Source organism: Camelina sativa, chromosome 2, assembly GCF_030686135.1.
Source record: "Camelina sativa cultivar CO46 ecotype springtype chromosome 2, ASM3068613v1".
In the NCBI taxonomy this organism is placed as follows: Eukaryota; Viridiplantae; Streptophyta; class Magnoliopsida; order Brassicales; family Brassicaceae; genus Camelina; species Camelina sativa.
Genome location: NC_141881.1, coordinates 14,314,597 through 14,333,670, shown reverse-complemented (window position 1 = coordinate 14,333,670; position 19,074 = coordinate 14,314,597). Strand labels below are relative to the sequence as shown.

The 19,074-nt window shown below is 43.3% G+C and overlaps 1 pseudogene; it reads left to right on the top strand.

The window, feature by feature from the left end:
* Positions 1–35: 35 nt before the first annotated feature.
* LOC147948594 (uncharacterized) lies at positions 36–12,389 on the top strand (annotated as a pseudogene).
* The last annotated feature ends 6,685 nt before the right edge of the window (positions 12,390–19,074 follow it).

Sequence of the window (19,074 nt, the reverse complement as noted above, 5' to 3'; positions counted from 1 at the left end):
TCTTTGGCTTTGAAGAGGGACCATTCTATCAATACATGTCAAAGGTAAACCACACTGACCATCCCTTACATCCTCTTAAGCTCCACAAAGGTCAACAACTGGAATATTCAGATGGAAAATGTCGTCATTTCACAAGAAAGATTAATGATATATTGTTTTATCATTGTTCTTCTTGTAACTTCAGGTTGGATACCGTATGTCTTTTAAACCCACCTCCACAATCTGTTATGGATTTGAAATTAGTTCATGCTCACCAACTCATCTTTCGCCCAAGACTTGATTCTTTTACATGTACTGCTTGCGGATTGAGTGGAGATCGAAACCCTTATATATGTGTTCAGTGTGATTTCATGATACATCAAGAGTGTCTTTCCCTTCAACGCCTCATTAACATTAATCGGCATGATCATCATGTTTCTCGCACTTTTGTTCTTGGTGTTGTGAATTCTGTAAATGCAGATTCTGGAACAACTCGCTGTGAGAAAAAAGTCGTTGTGCCGAACATAGCGTTGTGCCAATAAAGAAGCTGCATCAGATCACAAACGCCCGAGTTGCTGACATGGATGTGTGAGCTGACGTGGCAAGACATGAGTGGATGTGATGATGTGTCAAGGAAGGCTGCTAACTTGGCATTGAAGATAGAGACAAGATTGTACTTGGAGATATGGAAAATATTCTCTGCGATAAATAAGGAAAGGATAAGCTTGAGCAGCAAGCAATTTCCGTTTGCTTGGACATATGAAGAATATTCTCCGCAACAGTTAAGGAAAGGATAAGGCTGAGAAACAAGCAGTTTCCTTATCCCGTGATACTTGGAGATTTGCCTTCCAGGGTTTTTCAAGTCGTGTATATATATTCTAGGAGTAGGCCACAAGCCAATTTGAGCACTCTAGAATATTGATACAGTTGTAAACTTCGAAGCCACAAAAATAAGGCTTAGAAGGTGTGTTCCCAGTTCTCTGTGACGTTAATTAGGGAGGTGATTAAGTGCACAAAGAATTGTTTTTCTTTCTCTTAGATCTATACTGGTGAGAGTTTAGATAGAGAAGAGAGAGGGTTGGTTTTACTCTCTTAGATCTACACAGGGTGTTGTGTTAGATAGAAAAGAGAGAGTCTCAGATTCATTCTTAGTCGGGATAATCCTATTGGGTAGAATAGGTTGAGTAAGGGCCGAGACAAAATTGTATCATTGTAAGAGATAAATTTTGTTAATAAAATTGAAGAGAAAAGCGTTGGCTTGGCGCGTTCCAAGTGTAAATCAGTGTGTTGTGTGTCTCTATACCCTTACAATTGGTATCAGAGCGGACGCCTGATAAAAGAATTGTTTATCTTTTCAACAGGTGAGATCTTGAGACAAGGTATGGAGAATCTACAACAGTTCGTTGATGAGAACAATCCACTGATGCTTGATGCTGAGCATTATGATGATTGGAAAGCACAAATCAGACAGATGATTCAGAGTCGTGATATGGAAGCCTGGTTCGCTGTTGAAGATGGATGGTCACTTCCAACACTTACGAACATGAGAGGAGAAACTGTAGTAAAGCCCTGTAAGCTGTGGACGGCTGAGGAGAAGTTAAAGGGAAAACATAACGTTGAAGCATTATCTACTATTTTCTGCTGCTTGCCGATGGATCTGTTCGCGATGGTACAAGAGTATATGTCGGCGAAAGAAGCTTCGGATATTTTGGAAGCCTTCTTTGAGGAAACCAGAAGGGTGAAGAAGGAAAAAACTGATGTATCACCATCCTGTCATTTCAACAGTCAACTAAGCTCGCCGTGTCAGGAAGTTGTAGTGCTGAAGAAGGTATATAAGGATAAGAGGTTTGTCAAGGAATTTCTCAGAAGCTTATCACATGGATATCTTTCTCACAAATCTGATGGTAAAGGTGCTCTAAGTTCTGATGAACAGAAGGTTGATCAGTGTGTGAAATTAGTTCAGACAGATGAACTGCAAATGAGAAAGAACGATCAGAAGGCTGAGGAATCATTCACTCTGAAGACTGTAGAAACTCAGACGTCTGTTCAAGGTAATGAGGGAGTACTGATTAAGAAGCAGTTCAGAAGTTTGAAGGGTGTGTAACGTCAGCATCAATCTTCATCATCCAGATCTGATGCAGAGAAAGAATCTCAGAGTTCTGAATATCAAGGTTATGGACACTTCCAATAAGAATGTTCTAGACTTAAAAGAAGAAGCATGTTGAAGTGTTACAACTGTCAAGGTTGTGTTCATACGAAATCTTGTTTGACATGGAGTGATATTGATTCAGCCAAAGAAGATGGTAAGAATCAGAAGTCTGTTTTGAAGCCTAAGGATGATGTGGCTGGCTTATCAGTTGAGAAACAAGTCATCGCTCTGTCTAAGGATCTGATTTTGCAGAAGAAGGAGAATTATGATCTGATGTCTGAGAAGAAAGAGCTGCTCTATAGAGTCTTCACTCTTTGAGAAATTGTTGTCTGAGGAGAAAGTTATTACGTCTCTGTTGAGACAACGTCTTGAGGATCAGCTAAAAGATTAACAAGAGGCTGAGTAAAGGAGCAAAAGATCTGGACAGGCGGCTGGTCACTCACAAGGCTACTATGATTGCAAACTGTGGTATGAAGAACCATGGAAGAAACTCAAGTGGTGACACAAGTGCAGTGAATGGGTCAATAGTGCTGCAAAACAAAGGTGGTGTTGTCAAACGAGCGTCTGACTTCAACCTGCGGAAGACTAAACAGATGATTATTGTGAACAACCTGAGAGGGGAACTGCGTCGTTGTTGGTACTGTGGTGTAATTGGTCATATTAAGGTTGATTGCTACAGATTTAAGAATCGTGTAAGTCAAGTATTAAGCGAGAAGAAGTTCCACAATGTTGGAAGAAGAGGCAATCAAGTATTCATTAAGAAGAATGATATGTATTGTTATAGTGGATCTTCAAGTACCACAATTAACAATGGTTTACACCTCAAATCGATGAAAGAAAAGACAAGATCAGAAGTTGAGACAAGAACATGGAGTGTCGGAGTTCTGAACAAAAGAACATGTCGCTGTTTTTATGCAAGTCAGAGCCTCCACAAAGCTTCCTGTTTCAAGTGTCTGGATTGCACTATACTACTCACGCATCTGAAGGAGTGTCACAAAATGTTCGAAGATACAGGAGAGTAAACATCAAGAAGCGTGACATGAACTGTATGTTTTGCACACTGTTGATGGTCAACAGACTGTTGTATTGAAGAACTATGGTTGTTCAAGGTACATGACTGTGAATCACGGAAGGCTATACAACTTTGAAGAAGGCTCAGCTGACAAGGTCACTTTTGGGGATGAAGTTGTAGGTACAATCAGAGGCGAAGGTGCATCTCGAGGTAAAGACCAGCCCACTATGGAATCTGTCAACCTTGTCGATGGACTAAAAGTCAATCTGATTAGCATCAGTCAGTTGTGTGACAAGGGTTTAAATGTTACCTTCACCAAGGAAAGATGTCAGGTCGTTGATGAGCGCAACAATATTTGAGTCCAAGGTCAGCACTCTGATAATAGCTGTTATATATCGAAGTCGTCCAATCCACAAACAAAAGAGTTCAATCAGCAGTGTTCTATGATGTCTAGAGACATGATCTGAGAAGGAGTGTATTAACTAGCTGTTGTCAAGTGTAAGCTGTAGCACTCAGAAAACTGTGAGAATCACTTCCATCAAGAAGCTGCTGGAAGGATTCAGGAGGGCAGAGTTGTTGTTTCTGCTGCTATTACACAGAGTTGTTCGGATGCAGTTAGTGGCGTTGCATGTCAGAGCTTTGCAAATGGAGTTAAGTTGAAACATGGGCGAAGCTAAAGAGAAGCTGGACAAGTTGGAAAAGTTGTGGAGCACAGGGCACGATGGTCGTACAAAGCTCTAAAGAGAGTTCGCTAGACACAACACATTCACTTCATCACGAGATGATGAAGTATTCATATACTGATGCAAGTATGTCAAAGGTTTGATCAGTGCATATGAGTTACAGAGAAGTGGAGATGAAGCCACATCCATGATCGTAAAGTATCACACATGCGAGCTGCTAATGGGGTTGTCAAGTATTTTAAAGGTATATCCAACATATGGTTGGTGTTGACAAAATGAGCTAGCAGAAACCTGAAGAGATCTCGCTCTCTGAATCATCGTGAAGGATCGAGTGGCTGTTGCCTTCTGAGAAAAAATATGATCTTCAGCTATGCTCAGAAGCTTGTCAAGGTACCTCGTTCAATTTTTAAATATGAGGTTAATGCCTTGGGAACCTGTTTTCATCACCTGATGAGAATCAAACAATTGAGAACATCGTACGGTACATTCTTAGACCTTGATCAATGTTGTGTGATAATCGTTTGTTTGTTAATATTGTTGTAGATCATGTGTCACATACTAAAATTACAATTACAGGATCCTGAATATTAGTTTATTCATAGTATAGTTGTGGAGAAACTGATAAGTAATAGAACATCAGAGTATTGATTTGCGAATTGCTGATTTGTTTATAAAACCATTGGACTTGGATCAAGACATGATTCTGAGAAAAGTCATTGGTGTTTGTGGGATCTAATATGTTATGTGAGTTGTGTTGATCAGATACAGGAACATGCATCAGAACAGGCCATGGAATTCCTAGAATGTATAAAAGAGCAACACTCTGTCTAAACGAAGAATCAGTGGAAAACAGCTGCCTGTCATGCTAATTCATATGGGGAATCTCGTAAAACGTTGTCGTGAAGGAGGAGGTTAAAGAGCTGAGGAGTGGCATTATTATGCATTCCATTCTGAAAGAAGTACCAGTTGTTTGCAATTAAAAAAAAAAATGTGGCTGGTACGTGTGCAACAGAGCCCTGAAGAATAATAACAAAGGAATGCACAAATATCTGCGGTTGAGAAGTCAAGTGATATCGCTGATAGAAATCAGGAGATTCAACAGAAGATCGTTCATATCATCAAACTGTGAAGATCACTCGTGCCTGTTGGATCGAAGGTCTAAGGTAGTGTATCATGAAAAGTAAAAAAAAAAAAAAAAAGGACTTGATACACTCCTGTCAATGCACTCTCCAAAGGAAATTCCAGCTGCCTACTTCACGTTGATGGTGAACCATGAGAATCAAAGGCATGCCAGAGGGAAAGACTAGCCACTGATCATAGAGTTGTTCTTTGAAGATTCACAAAAGGTTGTGGTAGTTTCTGGTGAAGTCCTGAACAAGTGGTTGGCACACATCACATAACAGATCTCAAGGTATGAAAGCCTCTTACTTTAAGAAGTAAAAATTAATAGAAAATTACTCTTGATGGTCTATTGCTTTTCTGGTTCCCTCACCTCCTGTGATTAACAATGTTTGGATGTCTGAGGTTGTGTATAAAATGCTGAAAAGAAAACAATGTGTTGTAGAATCAATGTTTTGTAGTTAAATTCATATGATTGATTGTTGAAACAAGAGGCTGATTGTAAATATTGTTGATGAGAAGCGTTTGTATGTTTTCAACAAGTGTGTGTTAAGTGTTTTAGGTTTAAGCTCATTTGGTTCAGCTCATAGGAATGATCATGACTCTCTAAGAGGTAAACTCCAGAGAGCAGCAATGGATCAAGGGTCTGATATCTTGAGTGATGGATTGATCATGGAAGTAGGATCAGAGAGCTGCATGTTCATCTAATTATGTCGGTTGTGAAAGTGTTTTAGAGGATTGTTGTTGAGGTTTCATGTGTCTGAAGGCGAATCGAACGACTGATATTGGGTCTCAATCAATGAATGAGTATAATGTCGGTTCGATGATGCAAAGGAATGAAGCAACCTCTGCCAGAGGCTGATGAGTGTTCCTAGACAGAAGATTGTGCTTGCAAGTTGTTATGTGGCTATCATGTCAATACAACACGTGGTCGTTCATTTGAGTTCCATCTTTGATCAAAGTATTTGATGCAGGGGACTGTTACCGGAAGATGGTTTGTGCTACGAGGCAAGTGTCTATGTCCCACCAGCTGCTTGACTTGCGCATTATCGTCTGTTTCACCGATATATTTGCTCCAAATTCTGTTTCACCACGGGTCACTACGTCCAAAGCTAGGGTCTGTTTTATCTTCTACAAGTGAATCTAGAGAAGATGTCATCTTGCGGTTAAGGAAGATTATGTAGAAGTGTGTAGATGCTTCAGTTTCTTGAAGCCTACAGATGGATGAAAAGAGATCAACTCATTCCTGATAATCTGCAGGGGCAACAGATTGCAATGAGACTTTTGGTTTAGGTTTCTACAGGAACAACAGAGATGTGATGCTCTGGTCATCATCGTACATGCATGTTTGGACAATGTTGTGTTAAAGAACAGACGATTGTGTTTGCTCTCAATGATGCTAAATGCAACTGTTAAGTTTCTCAGGAATGTGTTTGCGTTGAAGACTTGCTTAAGAGAAGGTGTATGAGGTTCTTGCACTAATCTGTCAACTGCCAAGGGTTTTGATCAAGACAGTGAATGTTCTCTTCAAAGAACATGGATTTTATGAAGTCTCACTTATGACAGATTCGGGAAGTAGAAAATGCCTTGCTCATCTGTTTATAAGGGCAACACGGTTCTGTGTAGAATCGATCGAAGAAACTGATTTGGATGCAAGGATGAAGGAGATCTACAGTGAAGCAGAGTTTTGAAATAATACACAAGAGACTGTTTTTTCTGGTAAAGCTTGTGTATGGTCACCTCATTACTATGATTCGATCACAGTGCTACTTGCTGTTCGAATTCTCGACTATCAGCGTCCTATAGCCCAACATCCAGTTGTGGTTGCAAGGAGAGTCAAAACGCCTACAAACATGAAGCTGTTCCAATAGGTGAAGAGACTGATCATCAGAGTGCTTAAGGATGCGAAGCACTGTTAGCAGGTAAGTGATTCCCATAACTCAGTGTTTGTTGTGATACATATGTCTGTTTTTGACTTAGTTGATCACTCAAGCTGGGGGAGAATGATTCTGGTTCTGGTTTTTGAGAATGATTTTGGTTTTGATATAATTTTAATCAACGCCTAATGCTAAGGAGTTCTGTACCTGTGGGGGAGAATCCTTGTAGCTACTTGGTTTAGGGGAGAATCATTGTTTATGGGGGAGACTTAATGAATTAATTGGTTGGTTGACTTTAGGTTGTGAATGATTGAGGATATGCCAATTGATTCAGTCTGATTAAGAGAGCTATTAAGAACTTGGTTTCCGCTGCAGTCCACTGGGGTTTCTGATTGATTAGGTTCTTAACCATAGTTCTGTTTGAACAAGCTGTTGATTGATTTTGCTAGATAATGATTGTTGTTTTGTCTAGTTGTTGCTTGTTCTGTTTTTGGCTTGTGTTTGTTGGAGTGTCTTTTCAGGTTGAACCAGAGAGATGCTTGAGTATCAAACTCAGTCAAAAAGGGGGAAATTGTAAATGCAGATTCTGGAACAACTCGCTGTGAGGAACAAGTCATTGTGCCAATCAAGAAGCTGCATCAGATCACAGACACCCGAGTTGCTGACATGGATGTGTGAGCTGACGTGGCAAGACGTGAGTGGATGTGATAAATGTGTCAAGGAAGGCTGCTGACTTGGCATTGAAGATAGAGACAAGATTGTACTTGGAGATATGGAAAATATTCTCTGCGATAAAAAAGGAAAGGATAAGCTTGAGCAGCAAGCAATTTTCGTTTGCTTGGAGATATGAAGAATATTCTCCGCAACAGTTAAGGAAAGGATAAGGCTGGGAAACAAGCAATTTCCTTATCCCGTGATACTTGGAGATTTGCCTTCCAGGGTTTCTCAAGTCGTGTATATATATTCTAGGAGTAGGCCACGAGCCAATTTGAGCACTCTAGAATATTGATACAGTTGTAAACTTCGAAGCCACAAAAATAAGGCTTAGAAGATGTGTTCCCAGTTCTCTGTGACGTTAATCAGGGAGGTGATTAAGTGCACAGAGAATTGTTTTTCTTTCTCTTAGATCTATACTGGTGAGAATTTAGATAGAGAAGAGAGAGGGTTGGTTTTACTCTCTTAGATCTACACAAGGTGTTGTGTTAGATAGAAAAGAGAGAGAGTCTCAGATTCATTCTTAGTCGGGATCAATCCTATTGGGTAGAATAGGTTGAATAAGGGCCAAGACAAAATTGTATCATTGTAAGAGATAAATTTTGTTAATTAGATTGAAGAGAAAAGTGTTGGCTTGGCGCGTTTCAAGTGTAAATCAGTGTGTTGTGTGTCTCTATACCCTAACAAATTCTGCATTTGGAGTTTGTCGAAAAAAGGTGGAATGGACTTGAGGCGAGTATTCTTGTCAGAGGTGTCCTCACTATGTCGTTCATTCCAAATGTGCAACTAGAAAGGATGTGTGGAACGGGAAAGAACTCGAAGGAATACCTGAAGAGACGGAAGATATATATAGAGCCATACATGGTAATAGATGACAACACAATACAACATTTCAGCCACATAGAGCATTACCTAAGATTCGACGTTGATGGTTTTTTCTGCTAAGAAAACAAGCGGTGTGGCGCTCGCACCCATCCCATTTGTCTCCAATCCTTCTATGGCTGTATCGATTGTGATTTCATTCTTCACCAAAACTGTGCTGAATCTCCTAGAAAGAAATGGCATGTGCTACACAATGAACAACTTACTTGATTTACAAGCAAGGTAGATTACTTTCACTGCACTGCTTGTAATAGACTCTCCAATGGTTTCATGTACCAGTGTGGGGATATGAAGTTACATGTACAATTCAGTTCAATTTCTGAACCATTTTTCTATCCAAGCCATCCCCATCATCCTTTATATTACATTCCACCAGTGGGAGAAAGAAAATGCAGTGGTTATGGATTTGTCTTCTGCTTCAATTATATGGGGTCATCTCCTGTGCTTACGTGCATTGAAAGTGGTTGTGGATTTTTCTTATGCTTTCATTGTGCCACTTTACCACAGTGTTTACAACATAGAGTAGACAATCATGCATCATCTCTCACTATGCTACGGGGAAAAGGCAAGTGGCAAATACTGCTGTGACATTTGTGAGAAAGAAACAAACTCGGAAGACATGGTTCTACACTTGTAAAGATCTTCGAGCTAGGTTGTAAAGGTATAGAGGTTACACACACACTTCTGCTTGGAAACGCGCCAAGCCAGCACTTTTATATTTATTCTTAATAAACAAGTTATTGATTACAGGAATAAATATAAGCATTCTCCAATTTTCTATCTAAACTACCCTAGGTATTAGATCTAAGAGAATAACCAAACACTCACCTTCTTAGCTCTTTTTGATAGCCTTGAAGTTTACAATCTCTCACCAAAAGTTCTGAAGTGTTAAAAGAAACCTACGACTAATCCCTCGACCCTTTTTATACTTGGCCTCACAAATCCTAACTATAAGATCTTCATATCTTGGCTTATGGCAATTGCATGTTCGCCAAGGTCTCTCCTTGCTTAATTGTCGAGAAGAATATTCTCCAAATAATTCCTTTCCCGATTCTGTTTTATCTCCATATCCAGCTCGCACCGGCCATAACACGTCAGCCGCTGAGCCGCTCTTTTGTCATGCATCACACGTCTGATCACAAATGCAGAATCCAGTTTCCTCGCAGCTCCTTGTTCCAACAACAGCCTGCTACAGCGACTGCATCTTCATAGTTTGCATACAAAGTGCATGCTGCGAGACTTTGCAAGGCTCATGCCAAGAAGCACAATACTGTATGTCTCGTTCATTTTGCAAAGCGTGTGGGTCCCATTCCATGTACCCTATTGTTGGTATCAGAAACAACAACTAGAAAGATTTGATTAAGAAATAAGATCTGGGCAGACTTTCGGTATAAATCGACAAGAACAATGAAGAACAAACGAACTGGATTTTGTATTGATTTTCTCTGTTGTATTCGTTAAAAATTACATATCCCTTTTTCTTTACATACTTCGAGTATTTAAGCTAAAGCGATTCCAACTTCTCCTGGATCTCCTCCTCAAATCCCGCCTATGATCTTGACCGCGACCTCCGGACCTCATCTTTGGATTGACTCCGCCACATAGCCAAACTCTCTTCCTGGGCCCGTGCCCGGCCCATTTACTGGTACGGCCTCTAGTTTTTAATGGACTTTTCTTTTCTTTGGGCTTGCGACCCGCGAAACCCAACACCAACAATTGTCCCCCAGCCTTTGAACATAATTTTAGAGGTTGAAAAGGCGAATATTGATATGCTCAAATTTACCCTAGAGCTACTCTCTCAAATTAAGAGGTCAATGTAGTATTTAGGGATCAAATCCACAAGAACTCTAGATTCACACAATAGATTTAATAATCTTTTAATTATGCTAAACCAAAATTGTAATTTAAATAGCAATGCAAAAACAGAAAACAAAGGAGTTGTAAATCAATAGGAATAAACGCTAGACTCAGGGAAATTCTCAGGAAATCATGGAAAATCAGATCAATTAATTAAACAAGCAGGATTCAACAATTAAGCACTGTTCTTGAACTCTAAACACAATTATAAAATAAATCAGTTCTCACTGCAAATATTATCTAAGTTTTAAAACCAGAAAATCAAAATCTCTTTGCAAAATTCAAGTTAAAAACCAGCAATAAAATCAAGTTTAGATAAGTTCACAAAATTACTAAATCAAATCTCTTTGCAAAAAGTAATTTTGCTCACCAAAGGTTTTATCAGGAAAATCAATTATATTCTCATATCAATCAATAATCCTAAGATCTAAATTCAGATGACTAATCAAAGATCTAGCATTAAGAACAATCTATGGTAAAGAACAAGAAAGATAATGAATCCTAAATTAACAGATCTAATAATCCATGAAATCCTTAATCAGAAACCCTAAACCTAACAAGCAGATCTACTCAGACATAATCAATGAAACACAAAACATCTTCTGAATAAATTGCATTAAGAAAAAATATTAAAGAAGAAGTAAAGGAGTTCTGAATCTTCTCTGAAGGAGTATTGATTCTTCTCTCCAAAAGCTCTCTAAAATTTCTCACAGGGTTTTGCTCTCAAAAGTTGCAGGGAAAAATAAACCTTAGGTCTAAACAATGACCATAAAAATCTTATTTATATTCCAACACGTCCAGGGACTATTGATGCAAATATGGAAAACTTTGGGGCAGCTTTGTAAATCTTCAAAACTTGTGAGAAAAACCTCCGATTTCGTCTTTGGCTATGCATCGATCGACACATATGAAACATCGATCGATGCTTACTCTTGATCTGGTCTCCCAACTTCGTAGCTCAGCCTCAATGTTTGATTATACTCCAAATCCTCCTATTTAGCTTCATTATGCTCCCATCCATGCTAAATCCTATAAAGACTCAAAAGACTCTAAAAATACCAAATAGACTCTACAAATAAGACTTATATCATGGCTAAAAACACCTAAAAACCATGATATATCAAATATCCAGAAAATCTTTCGTCGTTTCGGTTTTGCGATCCTTCTCGGGGGAAACATACTGAATCTCGGCTTCCAGGATCTTCGTAATGATTACCCTCTCTCTCCTAAGATCCGACGGTAGAGGTGAACGGTATGGACGGCCGAGATTAAAGAAGCGAGATCCGTGGGATTACGAAAACCAAAACCATTATGACTTATAAGTCATTAGTCACACGTCTCGTCATAACCGCGCACTCATCCACTACTTCAAGGTAATACTTTCTCTTCTCCTCTTTGCTTAAGAATTTTTTTTGAGATCTTCCCTCTGCTCGTTAATTGCCTTATCTTCTCTTTCCTGCTACGTTTATCTTTTTCTGCTAAGGCTAGTTAATTCCGCAATTATCATTCTTTCTATTCACGTTATTATGGCACCTCTTGAACTCTGGGGGAATCACACCCCGCCGATCACTTCTGTCAAGCATTTGACCGACCTCCGTCAGAAGCACGGAGTACCTCCGAACATGGAGATGATGCTATCTACCGACGGCTCGTTTACTCCAGAGACGGTTCCTCCGGACTACTGCTGCGCGTACACCACATACTTTGAGCGGTGCAGGCTCGTCTTTCCAATCCCGAGGATCATTCTGCAGATCCTTCAACGTCTTCGAATGGCGTTTCCCCAGATGTGCCCAAACTTTGTGCGGCATGTTATGGGCCTCTACGTTCGGGGTCGCGAAATGGGACTTGAACTTGGGGTGGACGACATCCTCCGGTTATACCATATCAAGCACAACTCGGGCTTTCCCGGGACATTTTATACATGCCGCCGCTGTGGCCCGGAGATAATCCAGGCGCTCCTCGGAAAAGACGAACGATGGAGAGATAAGTATTTCTACTTCCGCGTTACTCCGGCGTCGGTGGGAGACTTCAACTTTGCTCGCCTTCAGACCCAATGGGCTGTTTGCGTTGGTCAGAATGACATCTTGGTCACTTGTAGTCCTCCGTCGCTGCTGTGACTATAACGTTTTTGTTATCGGACTAATATACTAAAATTTTCCGTTTTACAGATTCCGGAGATCACCCAAACACTTCGGTGATCCGAGCACTAACGGAGAGGTTGCAAGGAGGAGAATTTAGGTGGATTTTGTTCACGTGCTCCCCCTTAATAGATTGGTAGGACTCAGCTTCGATCCACTTGGTGAAATAATCGGTTACAACCAATAGATTGGCAAAGCGTCGTTTTCCCGACTGCTCGAGAGGTCCAATAGCGTCCATCGACCACCGCATGAAGGGTTAAGGGGCGGAGGCAGAGTTCAACAGCTCAGCGGGCTGGTTGATTATGGGTGTGTTACATTGAAAAAGGTCACATTTTTTGGCGTGCTCGTTACAGTCCACGAGCATGGTTGGCCAGAAATATCCCTGCCGTTTTATTCTGAGGGCCAATGATCGTCCTCCGGAATGATTTCTGCAGGGTCTCTCGTGAGCCTCTTTCATGATGCTTCGGGTTTCATCCCCGTATACACATCTAAGATATGGTCCGGAGATGCCTCGCTTGTACAGCTCTTCACCGATGATACAGAACCTCGCGCTTTGCGCTTTGAGCTTACGCACTTGCCATCGGTCCTTAGGGGTAGTTCCGTCTGCGATGTACTCGCGTATCGGGACCCGCCAGTCCGTTTCTGGTTCTGCCTCGCGCTCGTCTCCGGAGATATGGTCGTCTAGGAGCTCCTTATCTTCGCTAGGCGCCTATTCGAGTTCTTCCTCGTCGGTGCTGGTATTGACCTCGACTTGGTGGATGCTGTGGGCTTTAACGGGGATGGAGATACTAGGCACGTTAATACCTTCGACGGGTATGACTCGTTTGACCGCGGGGTCGGAGGTGGAAGCCAGCGCGGGGAGGGCGTCGGCGGCTGAGTTCTCTCCCCGGGGGATTTTGGTGAGCTCAAACGACGAAAACTGTTATGCCAGCGACTGAACGATTCGGAGGTAGGCGTCCATTCGTTTGCAATTCGTATCGTAATTCCCGTGGAACTGACTGGTGACAAGCTGCAAATTGCTATAAGCAGCGCGCTCCCTAGCTCCTACACCTAATGCGAGCCAGAGTCCGGCTAATAAGGCTTCGTACTCGGCTTCGTTATTTGAGGCCGCAAACCCGAGCTGGAAGGACTGTTCCATGATTTCGTTGGTCAGAGATACGAGTCGAATTCCGATCCCGCATCCCTGCCTAGATGATGCTCTGTCCGCATACAGCAACTACCTATTGGAGTGGTCGCGGTGAGCTCGATTACGGAATCAGCGAGGACTTGCGCTTTGGCGCAGGTCCTAGGTCGGTACTCGATATCATACTCGCTGAGTTCTATAGCCCACTTAGCTAGTCTGCCGGATTGGCTGGGACTATGGAGGACTGACCGAATAGGTTGAGACGTCATCACCACGATTGTGTGTGACTGGAAATAAGGGCGTAACTTGCGGGCCGACATCACAACCGCTAGGGCTAGTTTTTCCATGGCAGGGTACCATGTTTCGGCGTCGACCATGGTTTTGCTAACATAGTAAATAGGTTTCTGCTCTCCATCATGTTCCATCCGCTGGCTTCGAGAGGACAGGAGGCTTGGTGAGGTGTTTTTTCAATTGCCGGAATGCTTCCTCACACTTGTCATCCCACTCAAATTTCCTGTTACCTTTCAGTAACTGATAAAACAGGAGGCAGCGGTACGTGGATCGTGCAATGAATTGGTTCAGGGCAGTTATTCGCCCTGTTAATCTTTGTACCTCCCGGGTCGTTTTTGGAGAAGGCATCTCGAGGAAGGTAGCGATCTGTTTTGGATTCGCTTCGATTCCACGTTCCGTGACCAGATATCCCAGGAATTCACTGGATGAGAAGCCGAATGTGCATTTGGTCGGGTTGAGCATCATCCCGTATTGGTTCGGTATTTTGAAACATTCTTTGAGCTGGGGAGATGTGGTCTTGCTCGCGCATTGACTTGACGAGCATGTCGTCGATGTAAACCTCCATGGTTTTTCCAAGGTGTTCGGCGAACATTTTGTTGACTAACCTCTGGTAGGTCGCTCCAGCGTTTTAAGTCCGAAGGGCATTACTTTGTAGCAGTAAGTGCCTCGATAAGTAATGAAAGCGGTTTTTTCTTGACCAGCGGGGTCCATCAGAATCTGATTATATCCTAGCAGGCGTCCATGGAGGACAAGATCTCGTGTCCGGTGGTTGCTTCGACCAATCGGTCGATATGAGAGAGGGGGTAGTTGTCTTTCGGACAAGCTTTGTTAAGATCTTTGAAGTTGATGCAGATCCACCATTTACCGTTTTTCTTTTTGACTATGAAGGGGTTGGCCAGCCATTCGGTGTATTGAACTTCGCGGATAAACACTATTTTCAGGAGTCGGTCCACTTCGTCGTTCACTGCTTTGGCCCTTTCGGGGCCGAGCTTGCGACGTTTTTGCTTTACCGGTTTGTAGGTGGGGTTGACGTTGAGCTGATGAGAGGTAACGTTAATGTCGATTCCTTTCATGTCCGACGAGGACCAAGTGAATGTGTCGCAGTTCTGACCCAGGAATTGGATCAGGTCGTTTCTAGTACTGGCGTTCAGGTCGGCTTTGATTCCGATGCATCGGTCAGGACGACCTTCCGCAATTGGGACTTGGTCGACCTTAGTCATTATGGGTCTGCGGGCGATGGGGTCTTTGTGGCCTACGAGCTGGCGGGCTTCGAGTTTGCCGCCGATCATTAATGAGTGGACTTCTTAATTAAGTCGTAGCCGCCTCTATAACATTGTCTAGAGGTGCATTGGCTGCCATAGATGGTTGCGATCCCGCCCCGAGATGGGAACTTAACGCATTGGTGGTATGTTGATGGGACTGCTTTCATCCTGTACAGCCATGGTCTGCCAAGGATGGTGTTGAAGGACACGGGACGGTCGACGACCACAAAGTTGACTAGACGCCGTACCCCCCGGGCTTCTACTATGAGCTGGGCGGTGCCCTTGGCTAAAGTTGTATCACCGGCAAACCCGCCGAGTGGGGGTTTGGCCCCTTTCAGCTTGGAATCAAGATAGCCTATTCATTTAAATGCGTCGTAAAACAAGAGATCGACCGAGCTCCCCGTATCTATCATAATGCGAGTAAGCTCGCATCCTCCGACATCTAGCCTCACTATTAGAGCATTGTCGTGCGGTTTATCCAGGTCAGCGGTCTCGCTCTCTCCAAAGGTGATCTCGTAATCGGGATCGGAGCGGGGTTTCCGCTCTCAGTGGTAACTCTCGACCCTGTGTTGATATGCTTTGATCGAGTTAACTGAGTTACAACATAAAGAAGATCCTCCCGTGATGTAATCAAACCTATGGATTGGGTCGGGGCTTCCGAAACACCGGGAGATATGTGGGCTGCAGCTCGTGAGCTTACGAGGAGCCGGAGGCGGTGTAAAGACCGACCTGGGAGAGGTGCGACAAAGGGTGAGCCCTCTGAAGTTTAGGTCAATACATTTCTTTGGGGCTGGAGGGGGGGGGGGGGAAGAACCCTCTGCCTCATTGGTTCTTTCACGTTTCGCGGTGGTGTCCTTGGTGTTTGCATTGGCTTCCCTGGCCTTCTTTCCCTCTTTTTCGAGGTCGATTTCGCCAAGCTCTCCTGCTTCGTGCTTTCGCGCGAGGAGGCACCCCACAGTTCTGCATTCTTTGGTTGAGTGGCCTCGTATTTTGTGATACTTGCAAAACTTCTTGGGGTAGAAGTTTGGATTCTTGGTCCTCGGTGCGGAGTCGACTGCGAAGGCGTGAAGACCAGATTCAAATGGTTCTTTCCGGAAAGTCTTTTTGGGAGGGTTAAACGGCGCTTTTGCCGATTTATAGAGCTCGGCCATAGCGGCTCGTTCTTCTTTGGCTCTGGCAAAGTTAATTGACCTGTGGAGCGCGTCGTCGAGCGATGGGGGCTGTCGGACGGTGAGCTCTTCTCGGAATTTCAAAGTGTACCATAGGCCATGCCGGAGGGCCGCTAGGGCGACCGCGTCGTTCAATTTGGCTATCCTCGCCTTGGTCCCTTTCCCTGGACTAGAAGCCAAAGGTCTAATTCGGTCACCTTAGCTTGGAAGAAGACCGAATATTGTTTCAAAAATGTTGAGGCGAGTTGGTCGAAGGCATCAATGGAACCATTCCAACGCCGGTCCAACTAGATTCTCAGCAAAATAGCGGCAGTAACCGGCCTCGCACTCGTCGTCGGTGAGATAGGCTTTGGTTATTGCCAGTCTGAAGGCTCGGAGGTGTGCTCTGGGATCCGATGCGCCTGCTTATTCGGGTAGACGAAGCTTGCCCACGTCTCGCAATTCGGTCAGTAAACGGGGTGCGCCTTGTTTCAGCGAACACGCGATCGATGTCCGGAGCCGTGCTTGTGGCTAAATGGACTTTGGAACGGATTTGAGCCATCTTAGCGCTCGCTTTATTCATGTACTCGGTTAGGAATTGGGCGCTAATCGCGCCATTCGTTGGAGGGCCGGGGAGGTCAAAATTGCTGGTCGTCATGAGACGTGGCGCCCCGTTTATGAGTTCGTCGGTCAAAACTGGATTTGTTCCTGCTGAGTGGTTTTCGGGAGCACTGGGGGTACTAATATCATGTGCCGCTGAGCCAACGTACCCGATGGAAGGCTGGTCGATAGGTCGTGAGCTCGGTGAGCTTGGAGCTCGGGGATTTTCTGAGAGCGTGAATACAGGCAGGGCTCGTGGCAGTGCTCTATCCCCGGGGCAGTGCTCTATCCCTGGAGTCGGCTAGAATCATTTCTGAAGGCCACGTGGCACCCCGACGAAGGTCGGGATTTGCTCGGGGTGCGAGTTCTTGTTCGTGTCGCTCAATCCTGCTCATGAGAGCTCGATATGTTGCGTCTTGACTTTGAGTCTTATCTATCAGGACGGCAAGCATCCCTCGTATCTCGGAGATATCAGTTCCGGTGGGAGTCCCTGCGGGATGCGACGGCGTTGGGTGTTGCCCAAGCCGGTTCGTTCCGCTGTTCTCGGGATGAGTCCACACGCGATAGTGGCTCCTATTTCCCGCAGGTATCATGGAGATCGGGGGTATAACCCCGACGGGGCCTCCTTGGTTCGGGTTGCATGGATCCCGACCTGAGAAGGGTCTCTGGTGGGTGATATCCGAACAACCTGAGGAGCTTTGGTCCGATACCCGAGTGCCATCAAGCGGTGACTCTGTCCTGGGTCGGACCGAATTCAGGTTCTCACGGTCAGACTGGACCTGAATCTGCTCTCCCCGAGAGGGGGCATTGCTGGTGATGGACCCCTGATGTGCTGCTGGTGGTGCGACGTCGCGTGTGATTTCTGGCATGGTGGTGTTTGTTGCGGATGGATCCATTTCGCCTAAGTTCCTTCAGAGTAATCGATTTTTGAGAATAGAAAGACCTAAGTCCCCACAAACGGCGTCAAATTGTTGATATCAGAAACAACAACTAGAAAGATTTGATTAAGAAATAAGATTTGGGTAGACTTTCGGTATAAATCGACAAGAACAATGAAGAACAAACGAACTAGTTTTTGTATTGATTTTCTCTGTTGTATTCGTTAAAAATTACATATCCCTTTTCCTTTACAGACTTCGAGTATTTAAGCTTAAGCGATTCCAACTTCTCGTGGATCTCCTCCTCTAATCCCGCCTATGATCTTGACCACGACCTCAGGACCTCATCTTTGGATTGACTCCGCCACATAGCCGAACTCTCAACCTGGGCCCGTGCCCAGCCCATTTACTGGTACGGCCTCTAGAAGATGCTTGGTGAACACCTATCATCTTGAAGATGCTTGGTGAGGTCCATTCCATGTACCCTATCATCTTGAAGTTCTTGACATTATTTCAATAGAAAGAAAATTTTATTACTGTTTGATGAGGTCTCTTATTCATAAAGAAAATTCTGAACCCTTTTTATTCATACAAAAACAAAAGTTGGACCTCTTTTATTTATACAACAATTTTAGACTTGGATACGAGGCGGTCGTACTGCCCTTGTAGTTAAGCCGGTGTACGTGTTGAAGAAACAACAATTTACATGTTTTTTCCGATATGAAGTTAATGTTATCTTCGTTAATGAATTAAAATATCACAAAGTAAAACCCTTTTTTATCACTCATAAACAACTGTTAAATACTTTATACACAAATACACATCTTTTCTAAAAGAAATAAAAAATACACAAATCATCAGGAGCATTTTTGAAAGGAAAAAAAGGTTTATGCTCCTGGCAATATTAATAGCATTGGTGTTTATAAGTAACATGGACGTAGCAGCAGGAAAAGACGCGATTGGCTATCCAGCAATAGGACGTGTTTCTTGTTCTAAAATGTATGTATATGTATGTAATAGAGATCACTGACTAAAACAAGAGAAGATGTTGATACTTTCATATTTTCATTACAGTGCCAGTATATATTTAAAAACCTTTGGTTAACGAGGGTCTAAATCTGTGTTCGATACGTAATTGGTAGAACCGGGAATAGACATGCTTGTGGATTGTTCACTCCTGTTTGAGAGGCAAAAGCCGGGTGCTCGAGGCACAAGCAATGTGGCTGTGTTACTAGTGAGCATCATGATTATTCCTGGCAACGTTGGTCGATCAGCGGGATCTTCTTGAACACATAAAAGTGCGATATGGATGCATCTAGTAGCCTCAATACAATTATAGCTTTCTCCTATGGCTGGATCCAC